The 16075-nt window shown below is 40.4% G+C and overlaps 2 pseudogenes; one reads left to right on the top strand and one right to left on the bottom strand.

Moving 5' to 3' along the window:
* Positions 1–1091: 1091 nt before the first annotated feature.
* LOC103732343 lies at positions 1092–1596 on the bottom strand (annotated as a pseudogene).
* Positions 1597–13303: 11707 nt separating this feature from the next.
* On the top strand, positions 13304–13942 carry LOC115069991 (annotated as a pseudogene).
* The last annotated feature ends 2133 nt before the right edge of the window (positions 13943–16075 follow it).

The following is a 16075-nucleotide window of genomic DNA, read 5'->3' as shown; positions in this document are numbered from 1 at the left end:
TAAATGAAGATTTCAGGTCTGTCCTTGGTGGGAAGTGCTATTCCTCATTTGGTTTCACCTGGTAGTTGGAAATAATACCTTCAGCTTATAAAAAATAAAAAGCTGTGAAAGTTAAAACCTACAGAAAGATGTGAGCATAACCAAGCTGACTAACTGAAGATTATTAAAATTCCTAATGTCAGAGCTGAATATTGTATGTGGAAGTAGTGGTTGATTCTTTGTTTACAATCATAAGGTTTTCTTAAAATATTGAACTGCTATCAGTAACATAGAAAAACTGGATTAGCAAACTAAGATTTTATGCTTTATCCTTTTACTAAATGGACCATTTAATGCCTGGTGATTGTCATCTATCATCTACCATCTATCCATCTATCTATCTATCTATCTATCTATCTATCTATCTATCTATCTATCTATCTATCTTCATCATCATCATCTATCATCTACCTATATAGTTACATTTTGTCTGGTTACAAATTGTCTAGTCACATTTCCCCCTAAAACTACAAACTGGGTAGTAAACTAAGTCTCTAGGTAACATAGTTAAAGCTGAAAACATTAAAAATAAAATTTAAAAAGGCAAAACAAAACAGTTCCTATTAAGAAAGACCTACTTGTAAGCCAATCAGCAGTGGAGTTGTCTAACTCAGGAGGCCTGGAGACAGACTCATCAGTCACACTCAGAACATTAACTTCAGGTCACCTTTCTCCAGCTTCTAACTCATGAATTAAGATCTTATCTTGTTAATTCTGTTACAGAAAACTTTTCATAAGTTGCTTTATTTACAACGCCTACTTTGAAAAGCTCACCGAGGTTAACTGGGCAATAAACTAGACAGAAATATCTTTATAGAAAGAAGGAAAGCCCCAAATGCCACTTTCTGCAGAGAATCCCATAGTTCAATTTTATTCAGAGTGAAGAAAAAGGAAGGAGAAGAAACCCAACCATAGGTTTGGAATCTGTACTCAAAGTAAACACACAGTGAGGACATTATGCCAGTGCAACTAAGCTGCGGCTGCATTTGCCTACTGGTTGTCCTACACTGATAATTATAAGCAGAGTGGTGCAGGGGGCACTGGAGCAATCCTTATGGCCTTCCAGTGTCCACACAGCACTTCTCTTCTCACCACTGGTTCTCTTTGTGTACCTGGGCTGCTTCTTCTTCAGTTGTCATTTTTCATATTGAAGGTTTTGAAAATCCCCTCAGGAGTTTTCATCTTAATCATATTGGAAAGAGTCTTGTATATAACAACAAACAAACCTTTAATGTGTAAGCAACTGGCAGTCAGAGTAAGTTCTAAGTGTTCCTTGGTCAATTTTCAGTATTCTTGTTCTCCAAAGGGATATCATTTGTCTGCTTTTCTTTGTTTTCATGATCCTTGGGAGGAGGAGGGGCATTCTTGTGGTGGGTGCACCACTGAATGACCTTTTTAAATACTGCAGCCTCAACATTTGGAGAGGGACAGGACCATCATCTCCATCATCCATTCCCAAATCTTTTAACATGGTCCTGGTGGTCAGGATAACTCGGCAGTTTCGACATCGACTTCAAATATCTCTCCATTAGAACACTATAATTTAACTGAAGGCATGGTGCTTGGTCCCGAGACCACAGCCCAAGGCTGGCAGGTGCAAGGCTGAATCCATACAGAAAGAAGAGAATGACAGGGCAAGGCCACTACTCCCTGGTGATTATGTTTATCCAAATGCTAAGCTTTGGATATGCTAATATGTTTTCCTAACGGGTGATGCCTTTACTTGCGAAACAGCCACCATCTTAGCATTGGGAAATATGCTGGTAAAAACATATTCTAGGCTGGTGAGAGGGCTCAGCAGGTCAAGTGCTTGTGGCACAAGACTGATGACCTGAGCTCAATCCCCTAAACTCACACAAAGTGGAAGGAGATAATTGATTCCATGAGGTTGGCCTCTGACTTCCACATACTAACCATGCTTCCACATACATAATTCACACACGGTAATTATAAATAAAATTTAAAAAGGATTACTCCTACTTGTTGCAGCTCTACTAAATGACATAGAAGTCATGGGACTTAATTTAGTGGACAAATAATTCAAATTGATTTGTAAAATTTGTCCTATTATGCCGTATTTTCATTGTGCCTAAGATCTTAAACCTTCTACATGGATGATTAAATTAACAAACGCCAATAATTGTCAAATTTAACTAAAACTTTGGGTTTCTTTAGCCCAGGGCTTTCCCGTTAGTTCTTCTAAATTTACGAGCTACCCCTTTGGAAAGCATTATCTTCTTATAAAGTAAGTACTGGGTATCCTCTAAAATATGGACAGAGGACTCTGTCAGTTAAAACGAGACATTATACCCCATTATAGGGGACTTTTAAACCTTGTAGGCAACTAAAAATTGAGAACTGAAGAACAAGAAGACTAAGAGAAAGGTTCAGGTGACTTCATCAACTGGGAAAAAGACACCACATCAAAGACTCTTTTCAGTCTGGAGGGAAAGGACTCTTATCAGCTACTTCTAATCACCTCCTTCACTACAAAACTTCAGGAGATGAATTCTTAGAATCGTATTTCTCATTTCAACCTGTGCTAACTTCTGAAAACACATCTATGTGGACTTCAGAAAACCTGGATGATACCCATTTTCAGCTACATTGACAACTAAGTGCCCCAAGTAATTAAACACTAGTGCCCCCCCCAACATTTATGATTATTGCCTCATTGTATTTCTTAAAATCTTTCAGAGTGAGGTATCTCCAAATATAACTTCAAGATATTCAGACTTTCCTTGAATTATCCCTAAGTGATAGGAAGAATGCTGATTTTGATTTTGGTGAAACTACAAATGAAGATGCTATTGTGTTTTCACGTGACTCATGTTCTGTCATGATTGCTTGCTTGTGCAGACTTCTCCTGCCCCACTTAAACTGAGTTTTTATGTTTAAAAGATTCATGTTTTCACGATCTTTATAAAACAAGTATCATTATTCAATATATGTTTTTAAAAATCCAGTGTTTAGGGGATGGAGAGATGGCTCGTCAGTTAAAAGCACTGGCTGCTCTTGCAGAGGACCTGGGTTCATTTCCTAGCACCCATATGGTGGCTAACAACTGTCTGAAACTCCAGTTCTAGGAAATCTGATGTCCTCTTCTGACCTCCGCATGCACTGTATGATATGGGTGCACTTACATGAAGGCAATACATGCATACACATAAAATAAAAATAATAAATAAAATATATTTCTTAAATCCAATGTTTATATTGGAAAAGACATTATTATTATTATTAATTATTATTATTTCTGTTACCTTGTTTTTGTTTCTGTTTTGAGACAGGATCTCCTTGTATCCCTATCTGGCCTATATCTGAACTCATTATGTAGACCAAGCTGGCCTTGCTCTCATAGATATTTACTTGACTATGCTTCCAGAGTGCTGGAATTAAAGGCATGGGCCATTACATCTGGCAAAGACTCATTTTAAATCTTTCAAAAGGAATTCCATTTTGAGGTACCTCTATTTTTTTTAAAAAAAATATTTATTTTTACTTTATATGTATGTTTTTCCTGCATGCATGTAAGTGCATCATGTATGTACCCAGTACCTGTGGAGGACTGGTATTAGCCACCATGTGGGCACTAGAGCCTGAACCTGGGCCCTCTGGAAGAGAAGTAAGTGCTCTTAACCACTGAGCCTTCTCTTCACCCCCTACCCCCGTACTGCCATTTTAAATCCAACCTTGTAGAGGCCAAACAAATAATCTTCTTCCTACTAAGAAAAAAGGGGAAGAATGCTAACTTGGTCCAACCAATTGGACTACTCTGCTACTATTTATATTTAAAATGTTAATATGCAATAAATTAAAGGCTCAAAGAAGACTTTTGGCATAGTCAGACTTATTACAACCTTCCAAAGTAACTTTAATTCCATTGACTCTTGTTAAAGATACCAGAAGGTTTGTGTTAATTCTTCTTATCCAAATTGTGCAAGAGGCATCATCTCCATTGGCAACATTCATGGTGTTTTATATCTTAAAAGCCCATGTTTATTGATTAAATGAATATATAATATATTCTACAGTACAGTCAGCTGAGAATTAAAAGATTAAAAAATAATTTATATTTTACAAATAGAAAGTAAGCTGGGCATGGTGGCACACGTCTTTAGTCCCAGCACTCGGGAGGCAGAGGCAGGCAGATATCTGTGAGTTCAAGGCCAGCCTGGTCTACGTAGTGAATTCCAAGACAGCTGTGGCTACAGGAAGACCCTGTCTCAAAAACACACACACACATACACACACACACACACGCACACACACACACACACACACACAAAAGAGAAAGTAAATGGCAATATTGCAAAATAACCCCAATTAAAGTTCCATTTCCATTTCTGATTATGGAATTAGAAATAAAATTTGAATATGACAGCAAAACCTATGGAATCCTTATTTCTTTCAAGTCTGACCTCTTGTTTCTATCCCTGTCACTAACACTATTTAGTTCATGGGGAAAGAGAGTTATGTTATAACTGTATTTAATGCATTATATATTTTAAATTACGTGTATATGTGTGTGTCTGTGTGGGGGTTGTACACATGAGAGCAGGTGCTTGAGGAGGCCAGAAGAGGACGTTAGACCCCCTGGTGCTGGAATTACAGGTAGTTGCAAGCCACCTGATGTGAATGTTGGGAACTGACTCAAGTCCTCTGCAAGAGTATATGTGCTTTAAACCACTTAACTATCTCTCCAGTCCCCAAAGGTATTATATTATTACTTGATTTCTTTTATATTGTGATTTTTCCATTTGCTTCCCCAAGCTGACATCTGATGCCATACTAAAATAATAGGACAAATGTATTCATTAGTCACAAGAATTATAATAATTTAGATACTGAAGACTAATCTTCCTAAAATTAGAATTAGTCACTCTGCATGAGATAACAGCTATGAAATCAAGGCAACCAAAAGATTAAAAACTACTTCAAATGCTCCAAATATTAATGTGTTTCACAGAGTATAAATAACTCTAAACACAGGAGAGAACAGCCAACCTAGTTAAAATATTCTTTTTTGATTGGTTGAAATATGTTTCCCTTATCTGTTGTCTTTGCTTCTTCGGACTACACTGTGTTCTTGATTATTTTAACTTTAAATATAATACCCCTGTAGTATTCGTACATCACATGTAAATGATGTCAGACATAGAGAACAGAAAAAAATAGACAAAAATCAGACCTAGATGATAATGGCTAGTAAAATTGATATGATCCAGAGTTCTAACCCTTAGTGTCTTTACCAACTGTTTCTCCCTCCTGAAGTGTGCTCTCCTGCCTGCTCAACCTGATCTTTACCAGATCCCACAAATGATTCTTCCTAGCATGAGACATAAAATAACATTCGACTTCTGCATGCATAAAATGTGGTGCATGGCCAACAGGGGTAATTGAAAGCTGTGATGTTCAGAAGAGAAGCCCTACCTGTGTTAAAGTTTCTACAAGGCCACATTTCGAGAGAGCTGGAATGTTACAGATCCAGAGCCAAATTATCTTGGACTATGAACTTTAGCCCCTTATTCATTGCCTACTTCTGTGTTTGATCTAATGTTCTTGTGACTATCGGGTAAATCCTGTTGGAATGTATTAAGAGTCCACTTGCTTTCACCACCCCAAAAGCTAAGGATATCATTAGATAGCATATGAAACCCATAACAGATTTTTCCACTTTGTTCAAACCTCTGTATCTGATACTTCCAGCAATGTAATCGCTTGGACTTATGGCTTTCTTTTGTTATATTTTTATTTTTGTGTATATTTGTGTGTATGTGTTTGTATGTGTGCACACATACATGCGTGCAGGTGCCTGCAGAGACCAGAGGAGAGTATTGGATTCCCGTGGAGCTGGTGTTACAAGGGGTTGTAAGCCACCCAATATGGGTGTTGGAAATTGAACTCTGGTCCTCTGCAAGAGCAGCAAGCTCACTGAATCATTTCTCCAGCTCCTCATTTCTTCTTTTGTTCTTTAACTACAAAAACTTTGTGAAGCTGCTCCCACATTTGGAACATTGTGTTTAGGATATCCTCTGTCCATGTTCCCATGTCTTGGTCACTTATATTTGGCTCCAGAGTGAATGATATCATGTTCCTTTGTGGTGAGAGCTATGATCTTGCATGATAAACTTGAAGGTTATAAGTACAACTTTATGTTGACATTTTTAGCTAGTCACAGAAAAAGATTTTTTTTTTAATACTTGGAGATTTGATTATTTTACTTTTGGTACATGTAATTATTTTAAACCTGGGCCAGGGCATTGGAAAATACACTGTGGCAGGAACTTAAGCACAGTTTGTTCTCTGAGTATAAGCTCTCTCTTTGGATGTGTGACTGTCCTTCCTGAGAACCATGAGGTTTTATGAGAAGAGGCTCCAACCTAAGTTTGCGTTGAATTCATGAGTGATAAATCTACACTATGCTTCGAAGCACTCTAAGAAGTATGGGAGGGAAAGAGCTGTGACCCTCTCACAGGTTTTATTCCAGGTTGTTGTGTGATGTGTTAATAAAATAATAATATGAAATCTAAGACCTTTTGAAATAAGGTAGACAGAGTATAGATCATAATCCACATAACAGGATACTTTGAACTTTATGGAAAAGGATTAATGGGAGTTTGTTCCTTCTTTTAGGCCTAGATATGTGAAGTAATCTTATCTACACATGGATGAAATTCAAAACATTTAATAGAACTGCCCATGGTGGCAGTTATTAGAATAAAGTTCAGATATTTCGCTCTTTTGTCATGTATCTATCACCTTTACGTTCCTAGATTCCTTAGGATTATATCCAGTGAATAGTTTACCCTCATTTCATTTACAAAGAGGACTAATTTCTTCCAACAGAAGAAATTTCCTTTCATGTTACTGTATTAATGTATTCTCACCGCAAATGTTTCCTCTTCTTATTTTGAACAGATATAGTTAAAGGGGGATATTCCATTGAACACTACTGTAACTATTAAGAATAGGCACAGCTGCTTGTTTACAGAAAGCCAGTTGTATGGATATTGTGTATCTTGTTATGTCAGCCCCATGAGTCAAAGAGTAGCATTGTCAGTGGTGGCAGGGACAGAGGCAGTTCCACTCTATCCTGGGGAGCACCCTAAGGACTTCCCTTAATCTTTTAGGAACCACAACTCAGGCAAAACCTGATTTTTGGTTTTGTTGCAGAAATTAATTTCAGGATGAGTTAATATGAAGCAGAAAGAGAGCTTATTAAAAATAGAAAGAAAGGTTCTTGGGGAAAGAATAAAGCTCACTCAAGAGCATGAGTGTGGGCTTCTCACAGAGAGAGCCGCAGGTTATCAAAGACACTTAGAACAAATTTTAAGCAGGAGTGCTAAGAGAAAGAGAGGTGCATGGGGAAAAATAAGACATGCCCAAATGTGGGCATGGGTTTCTCAAGGGATAGTTATAATTAAGTGTCCTAGCATTACCTGTAGGTACTATTTTGGTGGATCTCAAGTTTTAGCTCAAAGGGTTTCTAAGAAACTATTCTCTCTCTCTCTCTCTCTCTCTCTCTCTCTCTCTCTCTCTCTCTCTCTCAAATGAGATTATAGGGTGGCTCTGGAGATGCTTTGGAAGGGATTATAGTCTGAAAAGGTAAAACCAGGAATCGCTATTGTTGTGTAAGGGGTTTAGGACATGTCTTCTGCCGTAGTGGGGTTTCTAGTAAGATTCGTAGGAAACTGTTGGGATATGACTGGGAAGGGAGAAAAACCTTAAGGAAATGTTTTTTAATGGTGTTGGAATTCTTTTTATATTAAATTCAACTAGTTAATTTTGTGTGCATGCATGCTTGTGTGTGTGTGTGTGTGTGTGTGTGTGTGTGTGCATGTCAGGGACTGAACTCAGGTGATTAGGCTTGGCAGTCAGAGCCTTTATCCCCTGAGTTATCTTACCAGTCTTGTGTTGGAATTCTTTTTGTTTGTTTTTTGAGACAGGGTTTCCTGTAGCCCCAGCTGGCCTGCAACTGACTTGTGCCTCCCACATGCTGGGATTAAAGGTTCACCATACCAGGCTCCGTGCTGGAACTCTTTTTTAAAAAAAAATTTATTGAGCCTTTTTACATTTCATACAACAGCTCTTAATCAAATTTAGACCCTCTCCTCCATGCATGCCCCCCGATCCCCACCCCTTACCAGATCTCATGTATTCCGCTATACATGTTAAGTCCTACCCAGTCAAGCACTTGTACCCAGATGTCCTTTGGTGTAAATTCATCCACTGGAGTCTAGTTAGCGTCATATCTAGAAATCATTGGTATGCCCTACTGTCCCTCACCCAGTAGTGATTAGTCACCAATAGTTCCCAGACTAGGTCTGACCTGCCACCCAATTCCCTTGCTCTACTCTTGTCTGATTGAGTTGGCATGGGTCCTGTGCTTGATGCCACCATTTCCATAAGTTCATATGTGCAAGCTTCCAGTGGCCTGAAAGCCTCTGCTTCAGAATCAACTGGTTCATGGACCACCTCTGGCTCTTACAATCTTTCTGCCTCATCTTCCACAATGATCCCTGAGCTGTGGGTGGAAGAGGTTTAATATAGGAGTCCTATCCAGGGACACACACTCTGCAATCTCTTATTTTTGAAAGTTGGCTAGTTGTGACCTTCTGTGTACATCACACTCTGTTGTATAAAGAGGCTTCACTGGTGAGAGTTGAGGGATGCACTACTTTTTGCTCTATCCCCTGTTCAGTACGTTCCATGAGTCTTAGGTGTAAAGGTTCCACTGCAGGTATGTTACTGAGGACCGGGCATCTCTCAGATGTATATTCTCTGTGTGTGACCAGTTGTGGGGTTCCAGTAGCCTTCATCTGTTTCAAAAGGAAGCTTCTTTGATGAGTGGTACATGGTAAACTTGTCTGTAAATATAAGGATCTGTATTTAGCATATGGTAAGAAATTTCATTTGCCTAGAGATATGACAGAGATAGGGTTTTCTCTAAAATCTATGACCTCTCCAGTCATGTGTATTTGGATGTGTTTATAGTGCCACCCATGAGTTCATTCCCATTGAGAGGGCTTTAAGTCCAATTAGATAGATGTTGATCACCCCCCAGATAACAGTGCCACTACTTCACCAGTAGAGGTAGTTTGCTTTGCTGGTCATTATAGTTATCAGGCTTTGGGGTTGGGTTAGACCATTGGTTGATTTTCTCCCTTAGCTGTTTGCATAGTATCCTCCAGAACTTTGGGAGTTAAACTTCAGGTAGAAGGTTTCTAGGTCAGTTCCTGCTCCACTGCTCCAAGTCTTGTGTCCAAAGTATGTCCTGTCTTCAGCAGTTAGGGTCTTATCTTCCGGTTTTGGGAGATGACCAAGAGCTCTGGCAGTAGCCTGTGTTATTTTGGGAGTCTCTTGGTCTACTTTGATCAACCACTCAAAAGGAGGTCTCTCCTGTCTGGCAGTATGTTCCTTGCCATACAGCCCCCAGGCATACATATGGATTAATGCTTAGGCAGTGTATGTGCATTTCTCAGGGGGTTTTGGAGGCACCATATTTCCCTCTGGCTTCCCTAGTTCCCCAAGACCCATTCATCTCTACTCTCTCTCTCCTGCCCATTGGATTTTCCTCCTCCTTTCCCAGTCCAAGCACCCCCATTATCCCTTCCCTCCCCCTAACAACACCCTCTGCCTATCATCTTCCTTCTTCTGAGTTCCCTCATGTCCCTCCCTCCTGCTTTCCCGGCCATGCACTCCTATTTCCCCCACCTCCCCCTGGTAACATCTGTTCCCTACTATCCCCCTCTTTCGGGTTCTTTCTTTTCCTTTACCTTCATGCTTTCTTTCCATTTACCTGGCTTCTGGTGTTACATCAGGATATATACTCACAAATAAGGAATTGGTACTACGATTTGCAAATGAAGGGGAACATACATCAGTTGCTTCTCTGCATTTGTGTTACTTAGTATAACAGTCTCTAGTTCCATTCATTTACCTGCAAATTTCGTCTTTTCTTACTGCTGAGTAGAACTCCATTGTGTAAATGCACCACATTTTCATTATCCATTTTTCAGTTGAGGAACATTTAGGTTGTTTCCATTTCTTAGCTATTATGAAGACAGCAGCAATAAGCATGGATATACAGGTATCTCTATAGTATGAAGAGTCCTTTGTATATGCCAAGCAGTATGGATTATGATAGACTCATATGGATAATATGATAGGCTCATTTTTAGTTTCTTGAGAGTTCTCCCCACTGCTTTCCATAGGGGTTGTACAAGTTTGCATTTGCACCAGAAATGAATGAGCTTCCCCTTTCTCCACATCCTCACCAGCATTTGGGGTTTTCATTCTTTTCATCTTAGCCAGTCTGACTGGGGTAAGATAGGACTGTTTTTGAGGAAGGGTCCTTTCTTTGTAGACAGGATCTCCCTCTAGTCCCAGCTGGCCTGGAACTCCCTATGTAGACTAGGATGGCCTTGAACTCATAGAGATCTACCTGCCTCTGCTACCCGAGTACTAGGATTAAAGACATGTACAACTTTATCCAGCTCAAGATGGAATTTTGATGTGGTTTTTATCTGCATTTCTCTGATTACTAAGGATGTTGAGCATTTTTAAAGGTGTTTTTTAGTAGTTTTTATTTCCTTGAGAACTCTCTGTTCAGGTCTATAGCCCATCTTTTATTGGGTCGTTTATTTTCTTGTTTCTTTGTTTTTTGAATTCTTTGTATATTCTGGATATTAATCTACTGCTTGTTGTATACCTGGTAATGATTTTCTCCCATTCAGTGGGTTTCCTCTTCACTTCCTTGGTTGCTTCCTTTTCTGTACCTAAGCTTTGTAGTTTAATGAGGTCCACTTATTAACTATTGATCTTAATGCCCAAGTAGCTGATGTTTGATGTAGAAAGTCCTTTCCTATGCCTACATCTTGGAGGGTACTGCTTATGTTTTCTTCTAGCAGTTTCAGAGTTTCAAGTTTTATATTGAGGTCTTTAATCCATTTGGAGTTGGCTTTTTTGCAGGGTGAAAGATAAGGGTCCAATTTCATTCTTCTACAGATGGAGATCCAGTTTCACCATGTGCTGGAATTCTTGATTCTTAGACTGGAGTGGCGAGGGCTAAAATTGTTCTTAATTTTCTTTCCTGACTCAGAAATAGTTGAGAAAAGGTGGTATTATCAAAATCAGTGTGTAAAATTCATTCCTACTTGACAAGTATATATATTATTGGAATAATGCAGATCAATAAGAATTATATTGATAATTCTTAATGCTCATACAAATCATGCAGGCTGGGAGTGACTTACTACAAGCAAGAGATGAGCAGCATTGTGATAAATAAAGATGGTATACTTGCTAGAATTTTTATGTATGAAAGAATAACTTCAGAATAAATTTCTACTCAAGCGGGTGGATTCATATAGCTACAAGGTCTGAATGCTTTTCAGATGCCTTGGGAAGAGTTATACAATGGAAGTATGTTCACTGTGATGAGTCTAGACTTGATTGATGGCATTTTGGCTATCTTAAATTTTTTCTTTAGACATATCATCAAAAAATTGCAAGTGGAAGGGCTAAGAATCACAGAATTAAAACAAAAGTTGATTTGAGAGATCAGAACACATTCTTTAGCAAGCATGAGAAAGTCAGGAAGAGTGGATGTTAGCAAAGCAAAGGGCCATGCCTCCAGCTATGATGTTCTCTCTTCATACAGCTAATAAAGACAGCGCCCTCTTACGTCTTTCAACATTTTATTTCATTTATTTTCAACATCTTACTGAGTTTTTCATAAAAGTAAATTTAGCAACGTGATATTAGATACAAATTTTTCTTGAAAGTTACTTAAAGTGCTAATTCTTTTTTTTTGCCTTTTGATATTGAAAATGTTCAAAATTATCTGGGCATGATGATGCACACCTGTAATCTCAGCATGTCAGAATCAGGAGTTCAAGATCATGCTTGGCTGCAAAGTGAATGATGTCAGCTTGGGCTATATGAGACCACTAACTCAAGCAAAACCACAGCAACAAATCCCAAAAGTACACAAAGGTAGTACAACTAATTACAATGAATATGCATGACCTTTTCACTAAGTCATCATTTGTTCACACTTTTCTATATTTCTCTCTCATTCTCTATATACATACGTATGCACGTCTACACTCATATGCACATATCTTCACATGTTTACATGTATGTGTAGGTATTTGTGTGAACACATATGCAATAATATAATCTTTGGGGATAAACTGTTTATGAGGAAGTAGAGATGTCATCCCTCCTTTGCTCTAAATACTTCAATATATATTCTGCTAGCACATGAATTTTCTTCCATGTAAACATAATAGAACATTCAAAATTTAACTATGACAAAAGTAAATATTTAATGTATAGTTCATTTAAATATTTCCCTAGTGATCCCAGGAATGCCTTTCCTAGCTGGCTGCCCTCCCCACATTTCTAATCCAGTCAAAATGCAGTTAGTGGAGACTATCATTCCTCAGGGAGCACAGATCTGTTCCTGTCCATCAGGGAATCATGCCAACTACCAGAGCCTGCTTTGCTGCTCGGCTCATAGAATGCAGAAGGAGCAGAGATGGGCTGGAACTGTTGTTCCCCAACAGCAACTAATAGAACAACTTGAGGTCATTGTCCCTGGGGACTGAGGAGGCAGGCACTCTGGACTGCCCTCATGAGCCATGGCCTGACTGAAGTTTTGCTCTTAGCCACTCTTTACTACTTGGAAGATGTGGCTCTGTGAATCTTTGTCTCATGGTTGGCTTTTAGGAAAGCCAGCCTAAGAAGGTGTTCAGGCATCCTCGGTGCCTTTTTCTTTTTTTGTCTTTTTGAGACAGGGTCTCCCTGTAGCCCCAGCTGTCCTGGAACTCACTGTGTAGACCAGGCTGGCCTTGAACTCACAGAGATCTACCTGCCTCTGCCTCCTGAGTGTACTTGTTATTAATTTGAATTTTTCTGTTTTTGTGATTAGATTTCTATAAGATATTTTGGCAAGAAGACTTGTAGGTGACCATGCATTCTTTTATTTATTTGTTTATTTCATTTTTTGAAACAGTCTCACTGTATTAACTCAGGCTGGCCTGTAACATAATTTTCCTACCTCAGCCTTACAAGTGTTCGGATTAGGGGGATACACTAATATACTTCTCTGTTCCCTCTGCTCCCTTTTTTTGCCCCAGGCCGGGGGATGAAAAGCCATCTGGGAAGAGTTTATTAGATGCTTGAGCTGTAAAAATGATCTTGCAAAAGATATTGGTGAGCCTCTCTGCCTCTCTACTGCGGGGACCTGCGCTCCATGGTCTGTCTGTCAGCACCAGAGTCCAGCGCTGAGGCCGCGTCGCACTCGGATGCTTCGAGCCTGGAGCTGGCGGGGCGGCCACTGGACAGTGGCTTGGTGGAGTTGACCGGCTGGAAGCGGCATGGCGGGCCAGTTCTGCAGCTCCTTCTTGGGCTGGTTGTTATCTTGTTGCAGATGGTGCTTTTGTAGACTGTCTACTACGCCTGCTTGGCCTGGGCTGGTGGATGCGCTGGTGTGACGCAGCCCTTCGCTGGACCAGGTGTTCTACACTGAGGTCCCGACTTTCCCACCCCAAGAGGCCAGTTCTCCATGATGCCCTTCATCCTCAACTCCCTCACCCGGTAACCTAATGTAAAGCCAGCACCACCCAGTGACACCAGGCTGCTGCTGTCTTCTCCCCACTGTGCCCTGGACTTGCTTTACTTCATCCGGTGAGGGGAGCAGTGTCTCGATTTCACTGTCACTGTCCATTTCTTTCACCTCCTGGGCTGCTGGTTCTACAGCTCCCTTGGCACTGACCTGAGGGCTGGTCCAAGCTGTGTGCATTGCACTCATGGCGGTCATCGGGAGTACCTGTGCTTGCGGACGGAGCTCAAGGAATTCCCTCTCAGCTCAGCCCCTAAATCCAATGTCTAAAATCGGGCCCTTCAGACACTCTACTGGCACTTAGGCCCCCATGACCTTGGATGCTGAGATGAGACTCCCAGATGAGGTCCAGGTCAGGTCTGAGAGGAACCCTGGAAATGTGAAGTCTTGGTGGAAAGACAGTGAGGCCCTGCGGGGAAGGCAGGTAGCAGTTGAGACCACAGCTATAAGAATGGCCTCTGTGTGCTGAAGCCTTGAATCTGGAGGCCAGGAAGGGCACCTCATTGAGGGGATAACAGATTTGGAGCCCTGTCACTCTTGAGCCACCATACTTTCACCAGCCTGTTGTCTTAAAAAGGAAAGAAAGATCAAGGATATCTGAGTGAAGCAAACCCTCTTATCATCTGTCTACCCGGAGACAGCTGGCACCTTTGTGATGTTGCCAAACCACAGTGATTCTGTTTGAAGAAACACTTGGTTTCTGGGTTCACAGCCACAGAGATGTAGGTGCAAAGTACTAGGCTGCTGACAGGGACATGGAGGCATCAAACACAAGGAAAACTCATAGCCTATGTCCCACACTGCTATATGCCACTGAGACCCCATGACCAACTTCCTCTAATTCCCTGTACCTAATCTTTACCCTGCTGCTGGCTCTCAGCACAGCAGGCCACAGGACCCTGAGAAGAATCAGCACCCCTTCCAGCCGTGTAATAAAAACCACCACCTGCTGTCTAGGAAGGAGCAAGCACCCAGCTCCCACTTGACTTCAGCTGTGGCAGGAGTTTTCTTTTTCCTGTCTTATTTGAAATTCTGTGGTGGGGGAAGGTATGACAGATACCTAATTTTCCAGTCCAGACTCTGCTGATAGTGCTCATGGAGACAGTAATTTGTTTCTAAGGTTAGGATTTTCCTCTGTAAGGGGCTTGCAGCTGTCCTTCCTATGTACATTAATACAATATTTTCTACAAAAATGGAGATATTGATGACCTCTGATCTACTTGGATTTACATGATGTTGATAAGATTTGATGTCAGGTGGAATTCTCTAAGGCACGGTCCCTGGAATTTGCACTCCAAGGAACAAAAGGGGTTTTGTAGTTAATTTAAGAAGTTTTTTCTTCAATATATATTTTATTGACTTTTTGTGCATTTCATACAATGCATCCTAATCATATTTAGACCCCTCTCCTATCTGCAACCCCCCCATAGCCTTCCCACCAGATTTTATGCATTATGTCACATTTGTTTGTGGTCTATCTAGTCGTGTCCCCAGATGCATTTTGGTGTGGTGAACTCTCTTAAAGAAGATCAACTCTAGTTTTGATAATTTCATACATGTAAAAAATGTGTTGTGACTGTAATTACACTCCATTATCCTTTCTCATGACCCAGTCACTGCTGCTGGGCCCCTTCCTCTTGGAAGATAATTTCCCTCCTTCTGGGAGATAGTCCCCCTTCTATTTGGATATCCTTTCTGGAGTGTGTGTGTGTGTGTGTGTGTGTGTGTGTGTGTGTGCAGTTGCTATGTGTTTGTGAGTGCAACAGCTGCTTCATATTCAGAAAGCAGCATTTCACAGTACTCCTCCCATCCCCCACTCTTTCATTTTATCTGCCTCTTTTCCATGATGTTCCATGGGCCTTGGACAGGGTGATATAGATGTCCAGTTTAAGGCTGAGCATTCAATAGTTACTTATTCTCAGCACTTTAACCAGGTACGAGTCTCTGCATTATCTACTGCCCACTGCAAGGACAAGTTTCTCTGACCTAGGCTGAGAACTGCACTAGACTATGGGAATAAGCACAATATTCTGATACTGCCATTTTTCTTCTTTCTAAACTTAAGAAAAAATGAGATAGGATCTTCTCATGTAGCCCAGACTGGCCTTGAACTGGTGATTCTTTTGTTCCAACATCCTAAGTGCTGGGGCCACTGTTGTAAGCCACCACACCATCTCACACTTTTTTGCAGGAATATCATCATCTACTGGGCCAGCACACAAATGAATATAGATATCTTTTAAAATAGAATTTATTCCATTTACATAAGTTTCAATCCTCCCTCCTGATTTTCATCCTACAGGTAATAAAATTATGTTTTTATTTATAAGAAAAGAATGGTGACCAGGGATGGTGGCTTATTCCAACACTTGGGAGGCTGAGGCAGGAGAATTTCTGAGATGT

This window comes from Nannospalax galili, unplaced genomic scaffold, assembly GCF_000622305.1.
Source record: "Nannospalax galili isolate Female #2095 unplaced genomic scaffold, S.galili_v1.0 scaffold514, whole genome shotgun sequence".
NCBI lineage: Eukaryota > Metazoa > Chordata > Mammalia > Rodentia > Spalacidae > Nannospalax > Nannospalax galili.
This window is presented reverse-complemented; position numbering and strand designations above follow the sequence as displayed.